We start from the raw sequence: 16,808 nt of genomic DNA, 5'->3' as shown, positions 1-16,808 counted from the left end.
CTTGCGACTACACGCAGCCCCATAGTTGCTTCAATGATGGGCACGCTTCCGACTTGCAACCTGAGAGATCTTGCAAATGCGTGGGTTTGACTTTGTTGCTGAAATGGTCATTAAAGGAGAATTTATCAAAATCTTGCGGCAACAGGGAAGGACATTGTCAAAAAGTGTGAAGGTGTACCCTTAGCAATGGGGACATGAGGCGGCCATCTTTACTCAAAAAATGAACGAACTACATATATATTTTTCCTTGAAGATTTTCAGGATGTAGGATACTTTTACTGCTTTAAAATGCATGATCTAGAGCTGTTAGTGGCAGAAAGGGAGTGATCAATCATCGATAATTGTAGGTGAAGTATCTCTCAAAAAGTTCGGCATTTATCATTTTCTCACGCTGATTTCCATGCTCAAGATGTTTAAAAGCGACTTACTGAGACAACGTTTCTTCAAATGTGTTTTCTAAAGATTCGAGTATTTGCGACTCCTAGATTTATGATATTCTTCTTTTGAGGTATTTCCAAGTTCAGTTGCAATTCTGAAGCATTTAAAATATTTAAGCCTAAAGAGGAACCCTAAACTTATGAAACACCTCAATTCTATTTGCAAGCAGCAGAGTTTATAAACTCGACTTGGGGGATGACAACAACTTCAGAAACTACCAAGAGATGTTAAGGAAGATGGTGAATCTCAAATTTTTCATAATAATCACAAAGCAAAATAAACTATCAAAGAATGGAATAGGGTGCTTGAGATCTATTCATTTTTTTTTTCATTTCCAAATAATCTGGAATAGAGACAAACAAAAGACTCACAGCCCTCAAATCATTTGTTTTGGCAAATTGTCAAGATCGAATACGAAAAGGTTGAATTCACAAAAGAAGGTGACAACCAAGACAATGGATTTAGTCTAAGATCTCTTCTGTTTACAGAATTACCTCAGATTGAGTCTAACATGGATCAAAGGCACTACAAAGTTTTTACAATCCTTAGTTTTTGAAAATTGTTCTATCTTTAACCTTGAACTCTTTAAGTGTTTTAAATCAGCTAAAATTTCGTTAAAAAATTTGGACGCAAAACTATTGCAATCTTGTAATTTTTCCTTAGATAATAAGCAATCTCATATTTTTATGTCTTTTTTTTTCCTTAATGTGTTTTTTTAATTTTTTTTCGATAAAACACAAAAACTCAAACCATATAGGTTGTTTTTAATGTTTTATTTTATTTTATTTTTTGATATGTTTCTCTGTATTTTATTTTTTCATATGATTTTATTTTTTCAATTTGAGATTAATTAATGAGTTTAAGATATGATAACTACTAATTTCTCTATAATATAAAATGTGAAATAAAGTTATTATTTTTTTCCTCTATACATGAATTTAAACAAAAAGATTTCGTTGATACAAAATCTACAAAACTCGACTTTTCCCTGTACCAAACTTGAAAAAAGCTGTCTACAAGAAAAACTGATCAACCTTGTACCAAACTTGAAAAAAGCTGTTTACAAGAAAAACATATCAACCTTCTATTTTCAAATGATGTTTTGTGCTTTAATGTATGAACTCCCTCTAAAATGGATAATTTCTTTTTTTTTTTTTCACGATTTCTATAACTTCTATGTACTTTCTATGCATTATAGGTGTTCGTAACTCATTTAGAAGGTTTAAAGCCTCTAAGGAATTAGAAGAACATTGATGGCGGGGGAAATCAAACCAAAATAACCAATTCCTTTAACCCCATTCTTAGAAAAATCTAGGCCTCGTTTACTTTACCGATTCGAGTTTAAAATTTGAGTTTTGTTACAGTAAAAAGCTCTCAGAAACAGTCACATCTAACTTTTTTACTACAGTAAAAAGTTTTCATATAAAGTCATATCTCAACTAGAATCAGCAAACTAAATGGGCCCCTAAAGAGTCCAGTCAACCTAAATCCCAAATCCAATTACCAAAAAATCTGAAAGGGCCCAAATCCAACCCAAATCCTATACAAAACGCCAAAGTTGACTTCCTTTTCTCTTCTTTCTTCTGGTGGTTAGCATAAGGAAACCAAAGTGCTCGGCACTTATAGAACAAAAGCAAAACACTCTCTTGTACATAGTTTACCCTCATTATAGACCAGCTAAAGATTTCAAATGATGTTTTGTGCTTTAATGTATGAACTCCCTCTAAAATGGATGATTTCTTTTTTTTTTTCACGATTTCTATAACTTTTATGTACTTTCTATGCATTATAGGTGTTGATACTCATTTTTCACATGGCAGAAGTCCATATCCCGCGATACAGCCCAAAAGTGGATCTGATTTGCGCTTCGAGAATCTTTAAATGGGCCGTGGTTTGAAAGGCAAAAAAATGTAAAGCTCATATTATGTAGTTTGATTAGACTCGTAACTCATTTAGAAGGTTTAAAGCCTTTAAGGAATTAGAAGAACATTGATGGTGGGGGAAATCAAACCAAAATAACCAATTCCTTTAACCCAATTCTTAGAAAAATCTAGGCCTCGTTCACTTCACCGATTCGAGTTTATAATTTGAGTTTTGCTACTAAACGGGCCCCTAGTGAGTCCAGTCAACCTAAATCCCAAATCCAATTACCAAAAAATCTGAAAAGGCCCAAATCCAACCCAAATCCTACACAAAACGCCAAAGTTGACTTCCTTTTCTCTTCTTTCTTCTGGTGGTTAGCATAAGGAAACCAAAGTGCTCGGCACTTATAGAACAAAAGCAAAACACTCTCTTGTACATAGTTTACCCTCATTTATAGACCAGCTAAAGAAGCTCCCATGCACCTCTCTAATAAATGCTACCTAAAAAATGCCAAAAACCAAGAAAAAGAGAGTTGATCACCTCTCACATTGGGAGAGGCTTTCCCGCGTCATGTGGCTTCTACGTTTGGTTTCCACCATAGAACCAAGCTCAAAATTCCTCCCAACTAATGCCTCCAAGTGGAAAATCATCAACCAAATCAAAAGAAGTTTGGTTTCCCTCAAATCCCAACCCTTACCTATAAATACCACCCCTTTCCACGCAAAAACGCAGGGGAAGAAACAGCATAGAGCAAGCTAAGAACAAAGCTCACTTAAGCCTTTCTCCTCTATGGTTTTCGACGAAGTCCCTCTAAGCACAACAATCCCGGGGCGTTCTTCTCGTTCGAGACCTTAATGTGTCGAAGTTTTCTCCATTATAATCATCCATATTACACTAGGAAGTAGAGTAATTAATCACCCACGATCACAGGACGCACTCAACCTCCATAATTTTCAGCGATGTTCCTCTAAAACACGTTTCAAGGCGCTCTTCCCATTGGAAGCAACAAAGCTCCCATAACCTCTCAAAACGGCCCATTTACAATTTTTAGGCACAAAATGACATCAAGAGTAATTAGAAAATACTTCCTTTGATTTGGTTGATTTCCACCTCCGATGATGAAGACTTCCTCACCGGACGTAGAACATATGGTTATTTCAACTTGAAGTATTATCCTTTATCCTCATGGACATCTCCACATCATCATAAACTGAAGTAAAAACCTCTTACAAAAACTGATTACGTTCCTTCTACATACTAACTTCGAGACCATTCTCATGAAATTCTTCACTTTTACAATGCCAGAATCACAATGGGTGTTGCCTTTGGAACTGCCTTCATCGGAGTCACTCGGGTTTAGCCCAACCTAGCTGAGGCCAACCTCATCGCCTACAAAGACGACCCTTCTTCCAGGCACGCTCAATTCCAGAGTCCATAAAGATAATTTAAAAGCCTCTCTTGGCCTGCTCAAGTGCCTTTGGACGGACTATCACTAGATGATCCCTGCACATGATAATAAATCCGCTTGGTCTAATCAAAAGAGGCCACGAACGCGGTACCCTCCACGTCAGTAAATCTGTCACAAAAGAGCCCCATTAATAGCCTGTATAATGGAGAAAAAACAAATTTATGACTTAACTATTAATGACTTTTAGTGTTTTCCATCCAAATGTTACAAAATCTTAAACGAGAGACTTAATTTGAAACATTATAAAAGTTTAAGTTTAACACCACACTTTTTAATATAGTAGTTAATTTTTTTTAAAAAGAAAAAAGTTCACTATTCTCTCATGAATTTAACCCAAAAATTAAGGAAAAGAAGATAAAAAAAAAGCATTCATATTCCTCCAATACAAGTCTCTCTTCACCTACTTTTGAATTATTTTTAATCGCAATAATTAAAAATTTGATATCTTAGGAAGTTTATTCAATGATTTAATAAAGCTTTAAAAACAATATTCATCTAGCAATAAAGTTGAGTTTTGATCATCATGCAACTTTATAAATATACTCCTCATAGTCTCTGAAACCCGGTCGATTAGATGCTGAACCAGTACAAAAACTTGGCTCGCAATCGCAGCGTCTCGCGATTGAAGCTCCAAACTGACGAGGTGTTGTTGAATTGTAGAAGCTCGAGAGTCGCCAAGTACATGAGAAGAGACGGCGACGGACACGAGTAAGACCACAGAACGTTCTCGAACCACCCGGAGCCAGCGACGATCGTCTGGAGCACATCGAGGGCAAGCTCGGGGTCCTTGGCTCGTAAAGCGTGGATTATCGCCCTGAGAGGTTCGAATTGGGTGAGGAACAGGTGGTTCGCGGCTAGGCGCGAGAGGATTTCGGTTTCATTGTCCATTTTTCCCCGACAGAAAGTGATGAAGCTAGGGTTTTTCGTGAATTCTCAAGGCATGGATACTTCGTGAAATTGAGCGCACGGAAACTTGCTTCTGTCACCTTGATGATCAGTTGATAGATGTGTGTCTCATTCTCGGGAAAATTGAGCTCGAAACAGTTTTTCTTCGCTTGCGAGTGAGAAATTTTGGATTGAAACTTGGAGAGTTCGAGAAGAAGATTGGCTGAGTGGGAAAATCGAATGTCTGGACTGGACTGTTACTGTTTGTACACTATACAAAGGGATTGAAGTTGGGCTTAATCAAGGGGGGCTGATTTTCAATCGGGACCCAAAAATCGCTCAGGGATTCAAACCCTAATTCCAACCCAACGGACTAAAAAATGGATCCAAACACGGATTCTTGCATTTGACTCCGAATCATGAACCTGAATCCTTCAACCAAACGGGACCTAAAGGAGTGTTGGGGTTTGCTGTTGATGCAGACACAATTTATTGTTTCTTCTGCAGTAAAATGACGTTTTTGCCCTCGATTTACTGTTCTCTTCTTCTTCTGGTGTAAGGGCGTTTTGGTCTTTCGGTGGCTTTTTGGATTTTGCTTTTTGGTAATTTCGCAGCCCCTGTAACCCTTATTTTCCTTTTCCCCCTCGATTCTCTCATCTCCTCAGCCTTTGTAAAAATAACTCAATAAAAAAGTTTTATTAGTAAAATAATTTTTTAAAAAATTTTATTTATAAAATGATCACTTTTTACAAAAAATAATTAAGTGATCCTTCTTCGTAACAAATTAAAGAAGATTATTTACTAATTTTACTGGATAGTTTCTAGCATATTTCCCCTCATGCTATTTTCCTTTTCCCCTTCGATTCTCTCATCTCCTCAGCCCCCATCATTTGCTCTCTGTCTGTTTTGTGGCTTCCTCTTCGTGTGATTCTTCTTTCTCACACTGTTTTGGACGGGATGCTGCGCCTCATCCTTTGGGGTTTTGGAGTGTTGATTCTATTATTGAGATTTGGGTGGAAATGTGGGGATTTTATCCCTTTTCCCTTTTGGATTCTTCTGTCGTTTTTTATTTCTCTAGTGATTTGTCTGTAAATGGAGTCCTAGCCTCTTTTGGTTATTGGGTTTGCTTATTCTCCCTCTTTTTTGCTCGATTTCTCTATTTCGTTCGGCGATTTCTCTGTAAATGGAGCTGTAGGTTCTTTTGTTTTTTTTTTTTTTTATTCTTCATTGCGGATGCTCCTCTCGCTTATTTTTGTTGCACGGTGTGTATTTCTCCTTTGATGCATGTCATTTTGGATAATTTTTTCCTTTTTTCTTTTGTCTTCTTTGATGGTTTTTATTTATTTTCTCCCTGTGATTTTGGCGGATGCTATCCTGATTCATTTGGATCTTGGTGCAGGTTTTTTTGCATTTTCCTCTCTCATTCATCTGGGTTTGGATTGTTTTTTCCTTCTTTCCTTCTGCCTTCTTCGCCTGTTTTATTTGTGTTTTTAGTTTCTTTTCGTCCTGTGATTTTGGTTGCCACTGTACTCATTCATTTTGGTTTTGGTGCAGGTTTTTTCGATTCATCTACATTTTGGTCGAGGCTTCTTCTATTTTCCTGGTTTGCCTTTATGTTCGTTTAATTGTTGATTTTAGCTTCAACTTTGAGTTTTTTTACGCTTTTGGAGGACTGCATGTTTTGTGCTCCTTTTCTTTCTTCGTGATTTTATTGCTTTTCCCACTGGTTTTGGTATTTATTTCCTTCTGTCGCTGGTCTGTTTAAATTTTTCAATATTTATAGAAATGTGTTATAATTTTGTAGTTGTTGACAGGTACAATTATTGAAAAATTTTTATGTGCTGCTTTATTTATCCCCTCGATTGATTATTTTCTTCAAAAAGAAGCTTCTATGTAGATGGTTCCATGTTTTTTTTAAAATTTATCTTGCTCTTCCTTTTTTCCTATTTATTGTCTTACGTGTTGTGGACGGCATTGATTTGTCGTGCCACTTGCTTAATTGTACTCATTTTGCTGCAGATGCATTAAATGAATCCATGATTTTTCTGAATTATCTGTAGGAGTTAAAAAGGCAGGGAAAAAATATATTATGAATCTTTTCCTTTTTATTTCTTTCCGTTTCCCTTCCTTTGATTTCATTATTATACTGATATTATATTTCTTTCCTGTTTTTCTTATTATAAATTACCTCTTTCTTTTATTGCTTAAAATTAGGGAATTTTTGTTTACACTTTTTCCTTTTTCTTAATGCAAATTAAGTCCTGCCTTTATTACTTAAAATTGGTAAATTTTTGCCCTATTATTTCTATCCACTAACTTTCAACTTTTACGTGTAATGATATTAGGGGCTCTGAACTGTTTACATTTCTTCTCTCTGTTCTTTATCTATAAATGCTGTTGCACCTGAATTTATTACCTATGCCTCTGTCTTCTTTCCCTGCATTTCAGACTTATCATCTACGCCTCTGTTTTTTTCCCATGCATTTCACCTCTTCCTCTCTCTATTTCACTTTCCATCATTTACTACTTTGTTTCGTTATTCATCATTTACTGCCCTGTTTGTTTGTCCCTGTGCCTTTTTACTCTTTCTGCTTATATTTGGTTGGTTGATATCTCAGACTTAAGACAACACTATCCCAGGTATTATCTATAAACCCTATCCAGAACTTTTTAATTCCTCATGCTGATATTAAATATATTGCTTTCCTCTGGTGGCATTAATTTTTGTCCTTTGCATTTTATTAGCTATATTTATTTCCCTTTGTATCTCCTTACTATATAATGCTGATATATTCACTCTTTCTTTATTTGTTTCTCACAAACTCATATATATATATATATATATACACACATTTATTTAACATATTTTACTCTTGGTAAGTTCTTTTTGGTGGCGATGATGAGTTTAATTAATATTTACATGTTGAGTTCTATGTAATTTGTTCAAAGATTGCTGTTAATATCTATTTTTTACTTAAAATTCAGCTTTTATTTATTGTTTTCTACAAAGCTTTCTAGATTTTTCAACCTTTTTCTTTAACAGAAAAACTTATTCTGCACCTTTTTCCCTCTTGCTATTTACTGTTTTATTAAAAAATTGCTTATATACGTACTACCTCTGTTTTTCCACTACTGAGCCTTGGCTTTTCCATTTTCCAGTTACCATTTGAAAAAAAAAAAAAAATTCAAACCGTCCAATCTTAAAAACTGTTTATATATGTACTACCTCTGTTTTTCCACTACTGAGCCTTGGCTTTTCCATTTTGCTGTTACCATTTGAAAAAAAAAAGTTTCAAACTGTCCAATTCTTTTTGCTTTTGACTGTTTCATTCAGGACCTCTTTGTATATGCAATACGTTTCTTTTTCTGTTACTCACCTTTGGCCTCCTAATTCTATTCTTATCATTTCACACACAAAAACTTCCCTGCAGAGAAAAAAAAAGCAAAAGACAGGCTTTATTATTTCTTTCTTCTCTTCTCCTTATTCTATTCATCACATTTTTATTCCTCTATTTGCTATTGTTTACTATCTCTTTTTTCTCTACTTTTCCTATTTTTATCATATAATCTATATTACACTATGCCTCTTATGTTGTTTTCTCCTTTTTTTTTTTTTTTGCTTTGTATTTAATTCACCTGGTAGTCTTTGAACAACTTTATATCTCACTCAAGTTACCTATTTTGTGTCACATCCAAATTATAATTTGTGTGATAGATACAATATGTCATCCCTTTGTGCAGTTGCCTTAGTAGACAGCCACAATGTATTTGTCACATTGCTGAAAAGATTAAATACCTGAGCCACCGTTCTTACATAAAGATACTATTATATTTATGTTTATTTATTTTTCAGTCCTTTTTTTCTTTCCCTTGCCCTGCTTACTTTATTTAGTCACGTTTCTATTTCAAAAGGTTGTTTACTTTTTTTTATTCATAATGTTATTCCTTCACCGAAGACTATTGTTGATATTTGGTGCTCATATGCACCACTTTACCCAAAATCTGAGTGTTTCACCTATTAGTATCAATCTCTGCCCATAACTTTTGAACTTTTTATATTGATATTTTCCACTACGTAAAAATATTATTATGCCTATATCTGTTGGTTTTTTAAATTTGTTTCCCCCGCTTACTTATTCACTCATTTGCTTACTTGATTATTTGTATCTTCTAAGGTCTATTATTGCCCATTGCCCTGTTTTGCTGCTTTCGTATTGGTCATTGCTCTTTGACCTTTAGTTAGTTGACATTCCGGATTTAACGTGGGATTTATAGTGCTTGAGGTACTTCTGATATTTTATTTCGATAACTCTTTCATCATACTTTTTTCATCTTTTATCCTCACTGATTTTATTGCATTGTTTTACTCATTATCTTTTATTGTTTTATTTCCCTTAAATCTGGCTACTTTGTTCATTACATTGCACATTATATTTTATTGTTTTATTTCCCTTAAATCTGGCTACTTTGTTAATTACATTGCACATTATATTGCCCTTTCATTTTTCTGTTCTTTTGGATTTTATTATAACTAGCTTGCTTATTACATATTATTTAAATTACTATTTTATACTTGAGCCTCAATTACAGTATACCAAAACTTTGCCATATTTATCTGTTATCATTTTTCTCCCTTCATAACTTAATTATTCATTTGTTATTATCTTAACGCTTAATCTCTTTTCCCTTTTTTTTCTTTTTTGTTTCCTTTTTTTGTACAAATTCTATGTCGTTAACACTTATCATATTCAGACTTAATTTTTTCCCTCACCTGTAACAGAAGACATTGAAGACAACTAATGATTTATATAGATTCATTTATCTATTTAGTATTTACCCGTAAATTTAGCTTATTTGGTGTTAATATTTAATTAATTTGTTCTCCACTCAATAATACTTAATGTTGTAAATTTATTGTTCTCTACCTTTCTAAATATCTTTGTATTATCTTATTTATTTACAAACGATGTAAATATAGATATCACTCTATTTCCTAATATGTGATTTATTTATTAATTCGATCAACAAATTATTTCTATTTTATTAAATTGTTTTGCCTATAATTGAGATTAGTACTGTCATAAAGTTAGCATTGTCAATGTTATTATTTTAATATTGTTGATATTACTACATTATTCTTCAGTCAATAAATCATATTTAAAATCATAAGACATTATAAATGTTGTAATAAATAATTTTTTCATATAGTTCTGTAAATATCTTTATGTACACTTTATAATTTTTTACACGTAAAACACTGTTTTTAAGAATTATTTTCTTTATTTTTGGCTAAATTTTCTATTTGAACGTATGCAACAAAAAAACTTTCCATTTGTATCATTTATTGTTAATTTGAATGACTTGAGCCATATTGTTAATGAGCAATTTCTCCTTTAATTAAAGTATGAACTTAGAACAAAAAGGCGTTGAATCTTTTCAATTTTTAAAGAATATTATACAACCATCTACCCTAATTTTTTTTTTTCCGAACTCCACTAAAAATTTTATGTTCACCAAGTAATGGAGCAAAATAAGAAGTTTTATCAAGTTTTAATGTATGTGTATTTTCTGTTTTTATTCTTCCTCTATTTTTTTTCTTTTTTGTTTTTTTTTTTTGTTTTTGTTTTTTACTGGAAGAAAGTTTGATTTTAGAAATGCCGATATTGTCAACCAGTTGAAATGCGATGTAAATTGATCTTCATAGATTGAGCTTCTAAAAGAAACTTAGAAGGGAAAATTGTATTCTTCTTTTCCCCTCCCTTCTGTTTTCCATTCTTTTTTTTAGAAGGTATGATTTTACTATTTTATTATACTAATGTGTTCAACATACATGTTTTTATTTTGTTAATTTGTTTTGCCTATAATTGAGATAAGTACTGTCATAAAGTTAGCATCGTCAATGTTATTATTTTAACATTGTTAATATTACTACATTATTCTTCTGTCAATAAATCATAAAAAGTCTATATCCCAAGCAACGTTAATAAAAAAGTCTATATCCCAATAATAGAAATGATTGTACATGAATCTAAATGGTCATTTACACTAAAAAAAACGGCAATTTTCTATTAAAATTTGCTATGCAATGACAATAAATAAAAGCCAAGGACAATCTTTGAATAAAATATGATTATATCTAGATAGCAAAATTTTTACCCATAGACAACTATATGTTGCTTTATTAAGAGGGATTGTATATACTAATTCATGATTCAATTAATAAATATCCAAATTATATAAAAAATATTATTTACAAAGAAATTCTACATAATATCAAATAAAGAAATAAAACACCATATAAAAATATAAATATTATAATAAATTAAATATTAGATTCATAATCTTTTTTTATAATCAAAATTATTTACTATTAATCTATCAAAAACATATCGAATAAAGCTTCCTATTTTTATACACTAAAACAATTACTTTTTTTTACCAACAGTTAACCAAAATGACGACATTAATTCGAGCCCTAAAACCAAATGAAGTTTATGAAACTATCAGGGCTAGAATCTGTAAAATATGGACGAATAATGATCTGAGTATTGGACGTTTGATCAGTCTTGACTGTGTTTTAGTCGACGAAGAGGTAATATTTTTTACCAAATACAATATTCTATTATTTTTCATTTAATACCAAATATTATAAATCAAATAACAATACTACCTTTTATATCTGCAGCATGAAGCAATTCAATGATCAATTTGGGCACGAGATTCAGATACTATTTACCAAAAAATTCAATTAGGCAATATATATGATATTAGCAACTTCTTCGTCACAGAGAACAAATCAACATACAAAGTTGTGCCACATATTGCAATGCTACAGTTTGCCCGCGCAACAGTGTTCGTTCCAGTTACAGAAGAAGTACCACCTATTCCATTTCATAGATTTTACTTCATCGAATTCGATCAACTTCAGCACAGAATTCAGTCGACTAAAATCCTAAGTGGTAAGATAAAATTACTTTTTCCAAAAAAAAAAAAAAAAATTACATCATCAATGTCTTAATTAATGTCATTAACATTTACTATTTATTTTCCAACAAATGTCATCAGTGTTCTTACAAGAGTGCAAATAATTGAACAAACAAATATCAACGATAGACAAACATCTCGATGGACTATAATGATACAAAATATAAGGTAAATTAACTTTTCACAGTCATTACCACAATCATATAAAAAAATTTATATTTAATAAAAGTATAAAACTTTTACATCATTTAAAACTCTTCATTCTAACTTTTTTATTTTATCCTTTTTTTTTTCTCACAGAAACGAACAGCTTCAAGTCACATTATGGGGACATAAAGCAGATCAATTTGATGAAAATATTATTAAATCAATGAAAGGACCAGTGGTTGCAGTTTTTGCAGCAATCTAGGTATTTTTTTAACAACTTATGAAAATAATAACATATAAAATAAAGTATTTACATCTAATAAACCAAAATCTTAACCAATTTATTGTTTATGTTTAAGGCAATGCATATGTATCAAGTACTGCAGCAACAATCTTCTATCTTGATCCAGGCATACCAGAAACACAAACATTAAAAACAAGGTAAGAAACAAATCCCCAAACTTTAAAAACATCAAATTTTATGCAAATTTTTTCATAATAATAATTAATTATATATATATATGCTCTCAGCAACCTCAAGAAATTGAGTTCTCAATAGCATCAACAGTACCAACACAATCTTTTGAAGAGCAAAAAACACTGAATAGGAGAACAATTGATGAACTAAAGACAATGGATCAGGAAAACAACCAAGTTAGTATCATAATATTCTATCTATTTCTTTTCCTTTAATTACATTATTTAATCTAAAAATCTTTTCACATGTATATAGGGAACTAAATTCACAGTAAAGTCTACTATAGTTAAATTCTTAGCAAATCAAGGTTGGTATTATAACTCCTGTCCTAGATGCTATTGACAACTCAAACAAGCGGGAACCAAATGGTGGTGCGATAGCCATGGACACATAAAGACAACACCATCTCCATGGTAATTAAAACTATAAATATATTATAATTAAAATTTATTTACTTTGATTAGCAAAAATAAATACTTTATAACCTAAATTATCTATTATCTTATAAATTGCAGGTATAGACTAAGTGCATCTATTGAGGATCATACTAGAAACATGGTTATCACCATATTTGGCAGAGCAGCACAAGCTTTGATAAAAAAAACCATGCTCAACATTAACAATTAACGAAGGATTTACAGATCCATTCACAATCCCACCAGTCATCAACCAACTAAGAGGTGAAACAAAGATCTTCCAAATATATTTTCAAAGAAAAGGACCTCAAATTGCTACAATTGTCTAAAAAATATTTGAAGAAACTGAATTGATAACAGCACCACCACAAATATCAGCACGTGCAATATCAACTACAAGAAAAACATATTTACTCATCTTTATTAATTATATATAAACAAACATATTTCTAACTTTAAATACATATTTAAACAATATTTTACAGGCCTAGCCCACGCTCAAGCACAACAACATCAATAGATCCACATACACCAGACAAAAAAAAATCAACCACCAGGTAATACATATTTACTATTTTACATTATTTATAAATAAAAAGCAATACTTATAATTTCAAATACATAATTTATTAACTTTTCATTATTACAGCTCCAAAGGCAAAGGAATAGAACAGCCAAAAAAAGGTCCACGAACTAGGTAATATAACTACTTCTAAATCTTACTATTTCAAAATCTTACTATTTTTAATTTTTTCAATTACTAACACTAATATCTTTTAAAATTTATATTTTACAGATGAAAAAAAAAAACAGCGGAACCACAACAACAAAGAAAAAGAAAGAGTTATATATATATATATATTGTAAATAATTTTATATAACAATATGTTATATATATATATATATTTTGTATATATATATGTATATATGTATTTATTGTAAATAACTTCATATAAGAATATCCTATGTATATATTCATGTATAAATATACATAAATAATCTATTTCTATTATATACAAATTACTAACTTTTTCTAACATACAAAATTATCTTCTACTGCAATGCGCGCAAACGCGCGCGTCCATGGCTAGTATTACTTAAAACAAAACTTTTATGTACTTTTCTCTCAACGCCTTTGCTTTCATCAATTGCTATGTTGAATTTTCGTTGTATACAATATTGTGCAAAATTTGGTTTGCCCGTGGGTATCGTTGGAAAATTGAAAGAATTCTTTGTTTGATTAAATTATGGATTATTCTCATTGGTACCCCTAGACTTTAAGATTATTTTCACTTTACCTCTTAAATTTTAAAAATTCTCACTTTGCGTTTGAAACTTTAAATTATTTCTATTTAACCCCTTCTGTTGTGATTTCAGTTAAAAACAGATAAAAATAGAGAGTAATGCAGTCACATGATCTTTCTGTTTGAATTTTTATTAAAAATAAACAGATAAAAATCACATGATCACACATGTCCTTTTTTTTTTAATTTGTTTTTAACAGAAATTACAACAAAAGGATTAAGTGTGAACAATTCAAAGTTCAAAAGACAAAATGTGAACTTCTAAAGTTCATGGGTTAAACTGAGGACATAAATGTTGATAATCCTTAAATCAATATAAGACTTACTTTATTATATGATAATGCACTTGCTTCTTCAATATATAAAAATGTAGAGAATTGAACAACATATGTAATTGAACTTATGTGTGGAGCTATCCGGAGCTATTTTTTCCCGATTAAAGCAATTTTGATTAAAAATCATATAATTGAACAACATATATAATGCAACATAAATACCACTACATTTCAAAAAAAAAAATACACACCACTATCATTTGAAAATAGAGGTGTAAGTTTGGACTATCTAGCCTGACCAAGTTGCCTGAAGTGAAATTTTGAGCCTATCCAGCCGAACCCTAAAAAAGAGAGGGTCGGTCTAGCCCAGCCCTAAGCTCAAAAAATTTAGGGCTCGCGTAGTTCGGTCCATAATTTTATAAGGTATTTTCAAAAAAATCTATAAAAAACTAAGGTATAGGAGAGAAGAGCAACCCAACCCGGCCCTAAACCTAAACAATTTAGAGCCGAGTTGGGCTAACAGTGGCAGGCCTTAAGCTAACCTGTTTAGTTCGGCCCAAACTTGCAGTTCTATTGAACACAAAAAAAAAAGCACGTGCATCTCCTTACTAGTGTTCCTAAAAATAAATTAACAAGTGCAATAGATCAACCAAATAAATAAATGCTAGAAATATTTTTATAAAAAGTAGCATCATTAAAAAGGAAAACATTAAAAAAAAAAAAAAGAAGTGGAACAAAAGTAATAAAAAGAATGTGTTAGTTACCTTAGTACAAAAAATAGATTATTAAATCATAATATTATTAATCTATATTTCCTTTAATATATTTCTCTTGACTAGCAAATAATCTATACAGCAGCAGTAGCTGTAACGTCTCAATTTTCGGGCTTAAACTTTTGTATTAATTTTGTATGAAGGAATTGTAAGAGAAATAACAAAAGAGTTTAAGGATTAAATTGCAATGCTTTAGGGGGGCAAGATTGTAAAAAATTTTATATTTAAGGGCCGGATTACAATATAAGAAAAAAAAGTGATAACCTGCCCTTTCACGTGGCATTGCTGGAACTTCAGCCAAGCCACTAATTTCCCTTTTCTAGCCACGTTGAGGGGGTGGAGTAATATAGGAAGGGAAAAAAAAGTTTTCACTCTATCTCATTCTCTTTCTCAACCTCAACTCCCCTTCACGTTTCTTTCACTCTCTCTTTCTCATCCCTCTGTCCGACCCTCTCTATCTCCCTCCCAGAAAAAAAGCTTTGATTTAGATGGCACCTAGGGGCTAGCTCAGGAGCCGGGATGGGTCAAACATTTACATTTTTATTTATGTTTTGCATTCTAAAATTAATATGTAATTTTTAGGAATTAATTCAACAAGCGGCACTATTTTTTTTTTATGAATTTTCCACTTTTTATGATTTTCTTTATTTTTCGTCTTTAAAAATATAATAAAATAAAAATGAAGTCAAAAAAATAATGAAATTTTACAGACATGATCCTTACATTTTTGTAGGAATGCCAGAATAAAATGGCCTCAAAAAATGACAAAAAAAGTGAAACGCTGTCAAAAAGCCCCCGACCCGCGTAGTGGGGCACCTAGGGGCCAGCTCAGGGACCGGGATGGGTAAAAAATTTACATTTTTATTCATGTTTTGTATTCTAAAATTAATATATGATTTTTAGGAATTAATGCAACAAGCAGCCCCATTTTTGGTTGAATATTCTATTTTTTATGATTTTTTTTTATTTTTTGTTTTTAAAAATAAAATAAAATAAAAACGACATCAAGAAATAGTGAAATTCTACAGACAAGATCCTTACAATTTTCTAGGTATGCCAGAGAAACTGACAAAAAAAATAAAACGCTGTTAAAGAGCCCCTGCCCGCGTAATGGGGGGTGTCTGAAGCGACACCTTTTATACTCAAAATTTTGTGTACGGTGATGGATCGCCTAGGGGCCAGCTCAGGGGCTGAGATGGGTCAAAAATTTACATTTTTATTTTTGTTGTGCATTCTAAAATTAATATATAACTTTTAGGAATTAATGCAGCAAGCGGCACCATTTTTAATGAATATTCTATTTTTTAGGATTTTCTTTATTTTTTGTCTTTAAAAATATAATAAAATAAAAATGACGTCAAAAAATAATGAAATTTTACAAACATGATCCTTATATTTTTCTAGGCATGTCAGAATAAAATGGCCTTTAAAAATGACAAAAAAAGTAAAACGCTGTCAAAAAGTCCTCAACCCGCGTAGTAGGGCACCCAAGGGCCAGCTCATGGCTTGTAATGGGTAAAAAATTTACATTTTTATTTGTGTTTTTTATTTTAAAATTAATATATGATTTTTAGGAATTCATGGAACAAGCGGCACCATTTTTTGATGCATATTATATTTTTTATGATTGTCTTTAATTTCTAGCTTTAAAAAATATAATAAAATAAAAACGACGTAAAAAAGTAATGAAATTTTGCACACACGATCCTTACATTTTTCTATGCATGTCAGAAAAAAATGGCCTCAAAAAATGACAAAAAGAAGTAAAACACTATAA

Source organism: Morus notabilis, unplaced genomic scaffold (assembly GCF_000414095.1).
Source record: "Morus notabilis unplaced genomic scaffold, ASM41409v2 Scaffold999, whole genome shotgun sequence".
Lineage (NCBI taxonomy): Eukaryota > Viridiplantae > Streptophyta > Magnoliopsida > Rosales > Moraceae > Morus > Morus notabilis.
The sequence above is the reverse complement of the archived record's forward strand: the minus strand, read 5'-3'. Positions refer to the sequence as shown.